This window comes from Tupaia chinensis, unplaced genomic scaffold (genome assembly GCF_000334495.1).
Source record: "Tupaia chinensis unplaced genomic scaffold, TupChi_1.0 Scaffold000005_2, whole genome shotgun sequence".
NCBI classification, from domain to species: Eukaryota; Metazoa; Chordata; class Mammalia; order Scandentia; family Tupaiidae; genus Tupaia; species Tupaia belangeri.
In genome coordinates, this window is record NW_006159434.1 from 874,580 (window position 1) to 890,168 (window position 15,589).

Below are 15,589 nucleotides of genomic sequence, written 5' to 3' on the forward strand. Positions count from 1 at the left end.
GATCTTCGAGTGCCTTTCTAGACTTGGAAAGTTTCCTCCAGTGTTTCATGGAATACATTATCAGTGCCCTTATTAGTTTCTTCACTTTCTGGGATACCGATTATCCAAATGTTTGGGCATCTAATGGTATCTAGTATTACTTGTATATTATTCTCATTTTGGGGGATTATTTTCTCAGTCTTATTGGTGAATTTTTCTAGGTCAGAAGTTCTGTTTTCTACATCTGAGATTTGCTCTTCTGCATGATCTAATCTGCTATTAATACTTTCAAGGGAGGTTTTGATTTCCTATATTATAGCCTTCATCTCTAAGAGTTGTTTGATTCTTTTTTATGTTGTGTATTTCCTATTTCAGATTGTGGAAGAACTTCCTCACCTCCTGGAACTGGATGTCTCTTTTCTCTTGCATTTCCTGGACTTCGTTGTCTTTCTTCTCTTGCATCTCTGCTAGCTTTGTCACTATGTGTATCCTAAATTCTTTATCTGACATTTCCATGTGTTCCATTGTACTTTCTGTAAATGATGAAGGGCTATTCTTTCCCCTTAGGGGAGAAATATTTTCTGATTTCCCATATTTCTTGTGCTTCTGCAGTGATTTCTGGTCATCTGGTGGATTGTACATTACATCCTACCTCAGATGCACATGGATTCTGACTTTTCACTGGGAGTCGGCCTGGAAGGAGAGGTTTGGGGGAGAGGGTTTCCGATTAAAAGGGTAGGACTAGGCCCACCTCAGATGCACATGGATTCTGGCTTTTCACTGGGTGTTGAGCCAGAAGGAGAGCAAGCAAGATACTTAGGAATAAATCTAACCAAGGAAGTCAAAGACCTCTGCAAGGAAAACTGAACATCTGATAAAAGAAATAGAAAATGACACAAAAAGTGGAAGGACATTCCAATTTTTTTAATTGGTAGAATATAATCAAAATGACAATTCTACCCAAATTAATCTACATGTTTAATGCAGTCCCTATAAAATTACTAGAAACATTCCTCACAGATCTACAAAAGACAACCATAGAATTTGTCTGGAACCATAAAAGACCCATATTGCCAAACAATCCTGTGCAAGATGAGTGGAGTGAGCGGTATCTCACTCCCAGACTTCAAAATTTATTACAAAGCTGTGATAATCAAAACAGCACGGTATTGGCAGAAAAACAGATATATGGACCAATGGAACATAATAGAGACCCCAGAAATAAACTACAAAACATACAGTCAACTGATTTTTGACAAAGGGTAGCAGTCAATCCAGTGGGAAAAGGAAAGCCTCTTCAGCAAATGATACTGGAAAAACTGGATATTCACCTGCAGAAAGATGAATATGAACCCCTATCTCTCACCATTAACAAGAATAAACTCAAAGTGGACCAAAGATATAAACCTAAGACCTCAAACTATAAAACTCCTGTTGGAAAACAATTAGGAAATTCTGAGAGACTTTAGGGTAGTAAAGATTTCTTAAATAAGACCACCAACGTACAGGTAATAATCCCAAAAATAGACAATTGGGTTACAGCATATTAAGAAAGTTCTATACAGCAAAAGACACGGAAATTAGTGTGCTTCAACAACCCCTCAGAATGGAAGAATATTTTTGTAAACTATACCCCAGATAAGGAACTGACAACTGATAAGAATACACAGGGAACACAAATGGCCTACTTGGAAAAAAAAAATGATTAACTCAATTAAAAGATGGGAAAATGAGCTGAACAAAAAAATCTCTCTAAGGAAGACATATGAACAGCCACAAAGCATATGGTAAAAGCTCAACATCTCTCATCAAAAGGGAGATAGAGATCAAAGCCACAATGAGGGACCAGCAGTTAGCGTAATGGCTATGTCACTGGACTCCCATGTAGTCGACCGTGGTTGGAGTCCTGGACTCAGTGGCTTAAACTCACGCCGGGTGCATGTGTGTGCGTGCCCAAGATCCTGAGAGGAGAATGGAGGAGAAGGGATTGCAGTGTGGCCATCCCCCCTGGGGGGTGATTTCTCTTTCTGTCTCTCTGTCTCTCTCTGTCTGTCTGGCGAGTGCACGTGCCCTATAGCAAAAACCTCTCCAAAAAAAGAAACAAAACAAAACAGAACAAAAAAACCACAATGAGATACCACCTAACCCCAGTCAGAATGCTGAAGACTAAATAAACAAAAAATGATAAGTGCTGGCTGGGATGTGATGAAAGGGGAACTTCACTACACTGTTGGTGGGAATGTAAAGCCATCCAGCCATTTTGGAGAACAGTATGGAGGTTCCTCAAAGACCTGTAAGTAGAACTACCATATGATCCAGTAATTCCACTCCTAAGTATCTACCCAAAGGTTAGGAGAGTGCTCAGGCTGAAAAGTGCTTGCACATCTATGTTTATTACACCATTATTCCCAATTGCTAAGACATGGAACCAATCCAAATGTCCACTTAACAGATGAATGGATTGGTAAAGTGTGACACATATACTCTATGAAACACTACTTTGCCATAGTAAGCCACAAGACCCTGGCATTTGATGTCAAGATGAATATGCAAGATTTGCTGCTGAGTGAAGCAAGCCAGGCTATGAAAGAGAGATAGTGTATGTCTCCACTTAACATAAACGGACTGTCCACACTCTATGGTGCAAACTGAAAGATTAGAGGACATACAAGCATTGAACATGGTTATAGATTCTGGAGACTATGTGAGAAGAAGGTGGGAGAAGGGGGAGATGTGAGGAAATAAACTAGGGAGGAAAATAGAGAGATAAGACATTTATGAAACACAGAAAAGGATTATTATCTGTTGATGATAATGTGTTTTTTATCTTCAACTGGACTGGTGTGAAGTGTATTCATGTTGAGTAAATTAAACATACAAATTAAGTGATGCATAGTGATTAATTGTATAAAGCAAATGAAAATAAAGAAAATAAGTACTAAGCCGAGCAATTAGGCAAGAAAAAGACATAAAGAAGTCAAATCAGGAAAAATGTAAAATTATCTGTTTGCAGATGATTATACAAGTAATCTTGTATAAATTAAACTCTAAAGATTGTACACATGCACACACACACATACAATTGTTAGAACTAATAAAGAAGTTCATCAAGGTTGCAAGATAGTAAGTCAGTACATAAAAGTCAATAGTGTTTATGTACCCTAACAATGAACAATGTGAAAAAAATTAAGAAAGTCATTCCTTTTATAATAATGCAAATGTGAATATAGTACTTAGGTATGAATTTATCCAAGAAGATGAAAGAGTTGTGCACTGCAAACTGCAAACACTACTGAAAGAACTGAAAGAACAACACACAAATAAATTTTAAAAATCCTCATATTCATATATTGAAATACTTAATATTGGTATATGCTAATATTACCAAAATCAAATGTAATCCACATAAAATATCAGTGGAGTTCTAAGTTGCTTCAGTAGAATCTTTAGAATTCTATCTATATATAAGAGTATGTCTTCCACAAAAAAGGACAGCAATTTGTGTTTTCCCATTCCGGGTGGGTTTTCTTTTTTTTTTTTTTTTTTTTTTCCTTACCTAATTTCTCTGGCTGGAAACTCTAGTACCATGTTGAAAAATAGTGGTGAGAGTAGGCGTGTTTGTCTTACTCCCTTTCATAGAAGAGAAGTTTACAACTTGTCCTCATTTGATATATAATCTGTGGATTTCTTATATACAGTCTTTATTATGTTGCAGTATGTTTCTTCTATTTCTAATTCATTGAGATTTTGTCATAAAAGAATGCTAAATTTAGCTGATAAATCAGTCAAGTTGCAAGGTACACATTTAATATATAATAATCAATAGTATTCCTATATTCTAATAAAAAACTAGCTAAAAAAGAAATCCCATTTATAATAGCTACAGGAACATATTAAAATAAGATACCTAAGAATAAATTTAACCAAGGAGATAAAAGATCTCTACGATGAAAATTTTAAAACACTGATGAAAGAAATGAAAGAGGATACAAAAAACTAGAAAGAGATCTCATGTTCATATACTGGAGAATTTAGCATTTCTTTTTTATAAATTATTTTATTTAAATTTATTTGTTATTATTTTAAATTTGACTAGTGAGAGAGAGAGAGAGAGAAGAGAGAGAATGTGAGAAAGCAAGCTGTCAGGTCCAGGACTCGAACTGTGGTTGGCCATGTGGGAGCTTAGTGCCTTAACCACCACATCACCTGCCGGCCCCAGAGTTAATATTTCTTAAATTAACTCACTATCCCAAATTATCTACAGATTCAATGCAATCTGTATCAAAACATCGAGAAGATTATTCACAGATATAGGAAAACATTGTGGTTCAAAAGACACCATCAGGAGAGTTAATTTCTCCCACCAAATGGGAAAAATATTTGTAAATCATATATCTGCTATGAGATTTATATGTTAAATATATAAGGAGTTCTTGCAACTCAAGAATAAAAGATAAACAGCCCAATTTTTTAAAAATGAGGAAATATCTGAACAGGTATTTATCTAAAGAACAAATAAGCACATGTATCTATTTGGAAGGGCAAGTTCCAGAGGGACAGTGATGACAGTTGTACACCATTGCAAGTATGCTTAATACCATTAAATTGTGTATCTAATAATAAAATGGTAAATTGTATGTGATATAAATGTTATCACAAAAAAAATCTTAAAAGCAAATTTAACATGAAATAAGGTCTGAACCTCCAGAAGTTAAGTCAGATCTTCTTTCTCTTTTCTTTCTTTTTCTTTCTTTCTTTTCCTCTTTCATTCCTTCCTTCCTGCCTTTCTTTCTTTTCCTTCCTTCCTTCCTTCTTTCCTTCCTTCCTTCCTTCCTTCCTTCCTTCCTTTCTTTTTCTTTCTTTCTTTCTTTCTTTCTTTCTTTCTTTCTTTCTTTCTTCTTTTCTTTCTTCTTCTTCCTCTCTTTCTTTTTGTCTTCTTTCTCTTTTTCTTTCTTTTTTTCTTTCTTCCTTTCTTTTCCTTCCTCTCTTTCATTTTCTTTCTTTCTTTCTTTCTTTCTTTCTTTCTCTTTCTTTCTTTCTTTCTTTCTTTCTTTCTCTTTCTTTCTTTCTTTCTTTCTTTCTTTCTCTTTCTTTCTTTCTTTCTTTCTTTCTTTCTCTTTCTTTCGTTCTTTCTTTCTTTCTTTCTCTTTCTTTTTATTTCATCTTTCTTTTCTTTTTCTTTTTCTTAGGGAGCATGCACACTCACCAGAGAAAGGGAGAACTGGAGAGGAGAAAGTACCCCACATGGGGAATGATAACACCACAATTCATCCTCTGCTATCTTTCCCTCCTTTCTGGATGTTGAGCATCCATGCACATGCCCCTGGCATGTTTCTTAAGCTTCCAGGTCTGAAACTCAAACCATGCTATTGGACATGTGGGATCCAGCTGCCTTAACCACCATGCCACAGAGCTGGTCTGACTTTTTTTTTTTTTTTTAGGGAGTTTTTTGCTATAGGGTGTGTGTGACCAGAGAGAGAGAGAGAGACAGTGGGAAAGTGAGAAATCACCCCCCAAGGAGAATGGCCATGCCACAATCCCTTCTCCTCTAGGGATTAGGCATGCATGAGCATGCACCCTGGCATGAGGTTTAAGCCAACGGGTGCAGAATTTGAACAGTGATCAACCACACTGGAGTCCATTTACATTATCAGTATACCATTTTCTGGTCCTCTGAGTTTCCTTTTTATAACAGCTTTAATGAGATATTCTACATATACTCAATGAACTCATTTGAAGTGTAAAATCATTTTTTTTAGTATGTACAGTGTCATACAACCGTTGCAACATTCAACTTTAAAAAAACTTACATCACACCCCCAAATAACCCATACACTTTGCTGGTCATCCACATTCCCCCATAATTGACCCCAGGTTTAGGTAACTATTAATCTATTTTCATCTCTCTATGTTTGTGTATTTTCTACATTTTGTATAAATTGAACTATAAAATATGGTGTCCTCTTTTTACTTTTTCTATTTATCATAATATTTACAAGGTTTACCTGTGTTATGTAGCATGTATCAGTACTTAATTTCTATTTATTGTTGAATAATGTTCCATTTTATTAATGTACAACATTTAATCATTCATCAGTTTATAGACACTTGTTTTTGTTTCACTTGTCACCATTTATAAATAATACTGCATTTTGGCATAAGTATTTTTGTGAAAATATGTTTTCATTTTAATAGATTGATATCTATAAGTGAACTAGATCTTCATGTGAAAACTTTGTTTCATTTTCTGAGGAACTGCCAAATACTTTTCCAAAGTAGCTACATCATTTTAATCCCCCTCAGCAGTGTATGAGAGTTCTAATTCCAATATTTCTTTTTTAAAAAAGAATTATTTAACTTTATTTTATTTATGTTGATTTCAGCAAAGAGAGGCAGACTGAGAGAGAGAGTAAGAGAGAGAGAGAGGGAAACTGAGAAAGCAAGCCTCCAGGTCCAGGACTCTAACCGCAGTCAGCCATGTGGGAGTTCAGCACCCTTAACCATCACATCACATGCTGGTCCCTCAATATTTCTTATTGTCTGTCTGTTTTTTTTTTTTTTGGAGAGGTTTTTGCCATAGGGCATGTGTGCTTGCCAGACAGACAGAGAGAGACAGAGAGAAAGCGAGAAATCACCCCCTAGGGGAGATGGCCACGCGGCAATCCCTTCTCCTCCATTCTCCTCTCAGGATCTTAGGCATGCACACACACGCGCCTGGTGTGAGTTTTAAGCCACCGGGTCTGGGACTTGAACTGCGGTCAACTACATGGGAGTCCAGCGACATAGCCATTACGCTAACTGCTGGTCCCATTGTCTGTCTTTTTGATTGCAGATATATGATTCAGTGTGAAGTTGTATCTTATTATGGCTTTGATTTACATTTCCATGGTGGTGAATAATGCTGAGCAAATTTTCATGTGCTTGCTTGTTCTTTAGACAAGTGTCTGTCTAGATATTTCTTCATTTTTTAAAAATTTGGGTTATTTTTCTTTTTGTTATTGAGCTATAAGAACGTCTTACATACTTCACATACAAATCTTGTAGTAGATATATGATTGCAAATATTTCTCCATTCTGTGGGTTGTCAATTTCCCTGAGGGTGTCCTTTAAACCTCAAAAACTATCAGTCTTCTTGAAGCCTAATTTAACTATTTTTTTTTCATTTAATGCTTGTGCTTTTTATGTCATATCTAAGACACAATTGTTAAATCAAAGTACACAAAAATGTTCAACTATGTTTTCTTCTAACAGCTAGTTGTTCCATAGCTTTAGCTTTCACATTTATTTGATACATTTTGAGTCAATTTTTGTGTAAGGCTTAAGGTAGGACTATGAATTCATTATTTTCATGTGGATAGGAACTCATGAAAGCCCTGTTTGTTGAAAACAATAGTCTTTATTGAATCATGCTGATACTTTTGTTTAAAATAAATTGGCTCAGCCATGGTAGTGCAAGCAGTAGCACAACAGACTGCAATGCAGGAAAACACATGGTGACTGCAGTTCAAGTTCCCAACCCAGTTGTTCTGAAAAGCACCAGGCTGGCACATGAGTGTCCATGATTCAACAATCTGGATAAGTAAAGGGGTATGACCAGACCTATGGTGCATGCTCCCTTCTATCCTCTCTTGCATGTGCATTTACCTGCATTCCATTATGAATAAAGAAAAAAAAAATTTAAATCAATTGACCATAAGATTAAGGGTTTATTTCTGGGCTCTCAACTCTTTTCCATAATATACATGGCCATCTCTATGCCAATGGTACATCGTATTGAGTATTTTTTTGTAGTAATTTTGGAACTGGTGTTTTGTGACCTCAATACTGTTACCTGCTAGATCTAAAACATGTATGTAGAGTCCTTTAATCCTCTATGTACACAATTCTGTTATTTATGAATAAATATATCTTTACTTTTCTTCTTTCATACTCTTATCAATTTTAAAATTTTTCTTGCCCTGTTGTACAATTGTACCAATGACTAAGACAGCTAGCACATGTTTAGACAATGAGCAGTATTGCCTTGTTCCTTATTCTAGAGTGGAAATATGCAATACTTCACAATTAAATGTACTGCTAACTGTAGGGGTCTTTAAGTGGATAGCTTTTTTTTTTTGGAGAGATTTTCACTGTAGGGCACGTGCGCTCGCCAGACAGACAGAGAGAGACATAGAGACAGAAAGCAAGAAATCACCCCCCAGGGGGGATGGTCACGCCGCAATCCCTTCTCCTCCATTCTCCTCTCGGGATCTTGGGCACGCACGCACACACGCCCGGCGTGAGTTTTAAGCCACCGGGTCCGGGACGTGAACCGCGGTCGACTACGTGGGAGTCCAGCGACATAGCCATTATGCTAACTGCTGGTTCCCAAGTGGATAGCTTCTTAAAATCAGATTTACAATGTTCTCCCCTAGACATAGCTTTCTAAGAGATTTTCTGAATGACTCTTTCATTATTTTTCCATATAAAACTGTAATACTACACTTAATATACAAGTACGACACCGCATCAGAAATCATTAGGCAGAACGTAAAGGCCGACAGAGTCCACCATAGTTGACTTCTCTTATTTCACTAATGTTCCTTAATTGAAATATGTTTGCTGCTTATTTTCTTAAATAGACTTGAGTTATGGGTTTTTGGGAGGAAGATCACAAAGATAATGTATCATTCTCATTATGTCAAATTAATGGCATAAAGTATCAAAGTATCAATATGATTATCACTGTCATTGTTGACCTTGGTCATGCAAGATAGGTAGGGTTCATTGGGTTTCTCTGTAGCAAAGTTATTCTCAGCCCCTCTTCCATACTGTAATCTTTGGAAGAAAGTCATTCTGAGATACCCACATTTAAAGAACAGGATTTCTGTTTTTATTCATTGAGTGGAGAGTATATACGCAAATTATCTTAATTCTTCTATATGTGAAATTGTCACTTCTTTCACACTTATCTGTTAATTCACTTATGTATCTCATCTGGATTCATGGATACTGCTATGTCATACTTTTGATTACGATCCAATAGTTTTTATTTTGTTTCTCATACTTTTTCAGCCTTGGCCATTGGAAACTCTTAATTCTCTCATGTATCCCTTTAGCATAGCTCAATGTGGTTTGTCTCATGTTACATGTGGGTCTTGTTTATTTGTTTGTTTATGGGAATGACCTTGCTTTCCGGCACTACAAGATACTTCAGTCTCATATTAGATATTTCCTGCTCCAGTCCTAGTATCATCTAAATTTTCTACAAAGTTCTATATTCCTTTTTATTGACTAATAGTACTAGAAGTAGTACTAGGTCTGGGCAGTAGATGACCTTATTGTTGCAGAGGTGTCATTGTTTTTAAGCTCTTCAGCTTCCAGAGCAAGACTATATATGCGTGTGCATACTAGCCCAATGCATATACAACATATCCGTTAATATTTCTATATGTAACCATTGTAACAAATATATGTATATCAAGCTAAATATGAATTTATACTGATGTCTCCAACACTCATCCATCCCTAAAATAATCATTCTAGTCCATTCCCCTTTCTTATGCATAAGTTCCCACCCTAACAGTGAGATAACTAGCTCCATTCATCTACCATTCATTTACTTAATTGTTGAAGTTCAATATAAAATTATAGCAGTATCAAAATTATTACAATATACAGCCATAGAAATCAATGTCGTTACTAGAGTATGGTGCTTATTCTCTCTCTTTTTTTTAACTTTAGTCTTATAGAATCTACTCATTTGCAGTTACATATGGTAACACCTTTTCCCCTGACTCCTGCAATGAAATTGTTTCATTCATTTGTAATACAGTTAGGTTATCTTGTCACAGTTTGTGTTTGTTCTTTTTCAAAATTTATTTAATTCAACTTTATTGTTATTATTATTATTTAATTTGATCAGAGAAAGAGAGAGAGAGAGGAAAAGTGAAAAAGAATGCCGCTAGATCCAAAACTCAAACTGTAGTCGATCATGTGGGAATCCAGTGCCCTTAACAACCATACCACCTGCTGGAGCTTGCATTCCTCTTAAGTTCCCCAAATATCCTAATTTTTAAACATTTGAATGCATTAAAATGCACTTATCATGTTCTAAAATTTTGGGGTTTTGACAAATGCATTATGCCATATATCTACCATAACAGAATTATATAATATAGTTTCAACACCCTAAAACATTCTCTTTGCTTCAGCTATTCAAACTTCTCCTTTCTCTAAATCACTGGGACCCACTGAACATTTTATTTTCTCTACTGCTTTGCCTTTCTCAGAATTTTTTCTTTTTGAGAGGTTTTTGCTATAGGGTGCGTGCCCTCGCCAGAAAGAGACAGAGAGAAAGAAAGCAAGAAATCACGCACCCCACTCCCCCCCAGGGGAGATGCCCACACCGCAATCCTTTCTCCTCCATTCTCCTCCTGGGATGTTGGGCATGCACGCACACACACCCAGTGTGAATTTAAGCCACTGGGATTCCAACCGTGTTTGACCACATGGGAGTCCAGCAACATAGCCATTATGCCAACTGCTGGTCCCCAGAATCTAAAACAACTGCAATCACACAATATACATTTTTTAAATTGACTTCCTGAATATAGAAATCCATATTTATGGTTCATCTATGTCTTTTGTCCCTAGATAGGGTATTTTTAAAAAATTGTTAAATACTATTGCACTGTTTGAATGCACCACAGTTTATTGATTCATTCACCTATTGGAGGACATGTTGGTTGCTTCCAGATTTTGGTGACTAGGAATAAAGCTGCCAAAATCATTAGCAAAATAGCTGGATCAGAGAGTGTCAGAAGGTACAAAACTAAGTTCCAAAGTGGCTGTGTCATTTCGTAAACCCACAAGCAATGAATGAAGGTTTCTATTGCTACATACTCTCATCATCATTGGTATTTTTAGGAGTTTTTTGATTACTCTAATAGGTGTATTATACATCTCGTTGTTTGAATTTGTAATTCCTTAATGACAAATTATATTGAGTATTTTTTTCGTATGCTTATTTAGCAACCTTACTTCTTGTTATTTATTCAAAAAATTAAAATTTTGAAAAATCATATAATTTTTTTGAGAGGATTTTGCTATAGGGTGCGTGCGCTCGCCAGACAGACAGAGACAGAGAGACAGAAAGCGAGAAATCACCCCCTAGGGGGATGGCCACGCCACAATCCCTTCTCCTCCATTCTCCTCTCGGGATCTTGGGCACGCACGCACACGTGCCCGGTGTGAGTTTTAAGCCACCGGGTCCGGGACACGAACCGTGGTCGACTACGTGGGAGTCCAGCAACATAGCCATTATGCTAACTGTTGGTCCCATATAAATTTTAATATACAATGGAATAATACTCAGTCTTAAAAAGAAGGAATTCCATAATATATGATAGTATGGGTAAATCTGAGAACATTTCACTAAGTGAAATAAGTCAATAACAAAGCCAAAACTGGGTGATTATACTTATATGAGGTATCTAAAATTGTCAGATTTATAGAATCAGTGTGGAATAGTGGTTGCCAGAGGTTAGGGGGAGAGGGAAATAGAGAGATAATAGTCAATGTGCATAAAATTACAGTCAAGGATGATGACTGAGCTCCAGAGATCTGCTATATGACATTGAAGCCATAGTCAACAGTAAAATACTTTGCACTTAAAAATGTGTTAAGAGGCTAAATCTTATGTTAAATGTTCTTGTCACAATAAAATAAAATTAAATTAAATTTATTTTTACATGTCATCTCTATATTTTTTAGTAGAGTATATGTTCAGATGATTTGTTCACTGTTTAAAGCTAGTTGGTTCTTTTCTTATGTACAACTTTTTGCATATTTTGGATGTCAGATATGTGTATTGCAGACATTTTCTCTTAGCATGTTTTGTGGTTTTTTTTTCAGTAAGCAAAAACTTTACTTAAATAAAAACAACATATTAATTTTTTCCTGTCACAAATAATTTTTTTTTTTTTTTTGGAGAGGTTTTTGCTACAGGGCGCTTGCGCTCGCCAGACAGACAGGGAGAGACAGAGAGGCAGAAAGCGAGAAATCACACCCCAGGGTGGATGGCCACACCGCAATCCCTTTTCCTCCATTCTCCCCTCAGGATCCTGGGCATGCACGCACACACACCCGGCATGAGTTTAAGCCACTGGGTCCGGGACTCGAACCATGGTCAACTACATGGGAGTCCAGCAACATAGCCATTATGCTAACTGCTGGTCCCACGAATAATGCTTTTGGAATTGTACCCTAAATTTCCATAGCCAAGCCTAAGACCATATAGAATTTCACCTCTCTTTTCTTTCAGAAGTTTTATAGCTTTGTGTTTACATTAGGTATACGCATTTTAACTTGTTTTTTTGTGAGTTACATTATTTTGTACATAAAAACATCCAATTGTTCTAGTATTATTTGTTTGAAAAACATTTTTCCTTAAATAACCTTTGCCCTTGTCTGAAAGAACCACTGAATAGAAAAATTGAAATAGTAATAATATTGTTTCATAGCATCCATGAAATCAGAATATACATTTCCTTTATTTAGATCTCCTTTGATATCTTTTGTTAGAGTTTGTAGTTTTCTTCGCATATAGATACTATAAATGTTTAGTTAGATTTACAACTAGATATTTATTTCTGTTGTTTTTTTATAATGATAAATAACATAACTTAAAATTCCAAACTAAAATTATTTATTGTTGGTATATAGAAAATAAATTGACTTTCATATATTAACCTTTATTGTGTATCTTTCTCATGCTTGATTAATAGTTAACTTCAAAATTTTTTCATGCTTTATTTATTTTTTTAATTTATTTTATTGTTTTGAGAGAGAGATTTTTGTTATAGGGCACATGTGCTTACCAGAAAGACAGAAAGACAGAAAGCAAGAAATCATCTCCCAGGGAGGGCCACCTCGTCCTCTGGACAGACACTCAGCCTGAGTTTCAAGCCCTCACAGTCAGGACTCAAACTGTTTTCAGTTGTGTGAGAGTCCAGCGACGTAACTGCTATGCCTTCTGCTTGACTCTGTGTTTTTTTAAAATAGATTTATTTTTAGAGCAAATTTATGTTTATAGGAAAATTGAGCAGTAGCTACAAAGAGTTCCTATATTCTCCTCTCAGTTCCTCAACCACAATCAAATACAGTTTTCCTTTTTATTGCATCTTGAATGTGTATGATACATTCATTATAAATAATAAGCTTACATTAAAACATCATCCAAAGTTCTCAGGTTCATTAATTCAGTCTTTGTATTGTAGTGTTTTTGTTGTTGTTTTATTTTGGAGGGGTTTTGTTTGTTTGTTTGTTTTTTTGAGGGGTTTTGCTATAGGGCACGTGTGCTTTCCAGAAACACAGAGAGAGACAGAGAGGCAGAAAGTGAGAAATCACTCCCCAGGGGAGATGGCCGTACCGCAATCCCTTCTCCTCCATTCTTCTCTCAGGATCTTGGGCACGCTCACATAAGTGTCTGGTGTGAGTTTAAGCCGCAGGGAGGACTCGAACCGCAGTCGACTATGTGGAAGTCCAGTGACAGCCATTATGCCAATTGCTGGTCCCATGTATTGTACATTTTATAGATTTTGACAAGCGTGTGTCACATATCCATCCATCTACCATCATGACATACAGAAAGTTTCACTGCCCTAAACTTCCCCTGATCTCTACGTATTCATTCCTTCCTCTCTCCAAATCCCTAAAAATCATTCATCTTTTTTTTTTGTCTCTATAGTTTTACTTAATGCAGTTTGTTATGTAGTTGGCATCATACAGTATGTAGCCTTTTTAGATTAGCTTCTTTAACTTTAGATTAGCTTCTTTTACTTAGCAATCATGCATTTAAGATTCCTCCACGTCTTTGCATGGCATAGTAACTCATTTATTTTTATTGCTAAATATTCCATTTATTGTTGCATCAGTTTGTTTATCCATTCTTCTACTGAACATCTTGGTTGATTCTAAGTTTTGAAAATTATGAATGAAGTTGGTATAAACAATTGTGTGCAACTTTTTATGTGAACATAAGTTTTCAACTTATTTGGGTAAATATCAAAAAGTACAACTGGTGACTCATATGGTAAGGTTAGAAACCACCGAACTGTCTTCCCAAGTGTCTGTGCTATTTTTGCGTTCCTATCAGCCATGAATGAGAGTTCGTGTTGCTCCACATTCTTGTCGGGATTCAGTGCTCTTAGTGTTTTATGGTTTTAGACATTCTAATAGTTGGGTGGTAGTATATCTCTGTCATTTTAATTATTATTCCTTGATGACTGTGATTCTGGGCATTTTTTCACATATTTATTTGACATCTGTATATCTTTATAGTTGAACTGTCTGTTCAGCTATTCTGCCTATTTTTAAACTGGATTGTTTGCTTTGTTATTGCTGAGTTTAAGAGTTCTTTTTTTTAAAAAATACTAATCCTTTTCTCAGATACATGTTTTGTAAAAGTATTCTCGTGAGTTTTAAGCCACCGGGTCCGGGACGCAAACCGCGGTCGACTACATGGGAGTCCAGCGACATAGCCATTACGCTAACTGCTGGTTCCCTGAGGAGATATTTTTAATATTAATGAAGCTCAAATTACTTTTTTTGGTTGTTGTTATGAAACATGCTTTTGCAGTCATATCTTTAAAAAAATCAACAAACTCAAGATCACCTGGATTTTTTTTTTCCTTTTTTCTTTTCTTCTATGAATTTTATTGATGTATGTTTTACATTTAGGTCTATAATTTATTTTGAATTTTTTTGTTAAAACTGTAAGTTCTGTGTCTAGATTTTTTTTTCAAGTAGAAATACACATATTCTAGAAGCATTTTTGAAAGGATTATCCTTTCTCCAGTAAATTAATTGCCTTTCTTCCTTTGCTAAAGATAAGTTGGCTATAGGTGTGTGAGTTTATTCTAGGTTCTCTATCCTGCTACATTGATCTAATTTTATATTATTTGCCAATACCCAATTGTTCTAATTACTGTAGTTAAAGTAAGTCATTAAACTGGGTAGTTTCTGTCCCCTGTCTTTGTTCTTATGCTTGATTATCCTAGCCTAGGACATTTGATATCTTGGTGAATGATTCATATAAACTTGAAAATAATGTATATTTGTTTGTTGTTGGAGGAAGTATTCTATAATTTTTAATTAGGTCAAGTTGATTGAAAATGCTATTTCTGGGACCAGCAGTTGGTGTAATGGCTATGTAACTGGACTCTCATGTAGTCGACCACGGTTCTAGTCCTGGACCCAGTGACTTAAACTCACGCCAGGCGTGTGTGCGTGGGTGCCCAAGATCCTGAGAGGAGAATGGAGGAGATGGGATTGTGGGGTGGTCATACCCTGGGAGGTGATTTTTCACTTTCTGTCTCTCTCTTTGGCAAGAAAATTTGTCCTATAGGAAAAAAAAAAAAAAAAAAAAAACCTCTAAAAAAAAAAAAGAAAAGAAAAGAAAAGAAAGAAAATGCTATTTCTGTTAACTATACCACTTTAATAGTGTATTTGTCTATTTTTCCTTTCATTTCTGTCAATATTTTTCTCACATATGTTGACACTCTTTTGTAGTCATAAGCACATCTGCGATAGCTATGTCCTTGTAACCTACTTATTCCCTTATCATTAT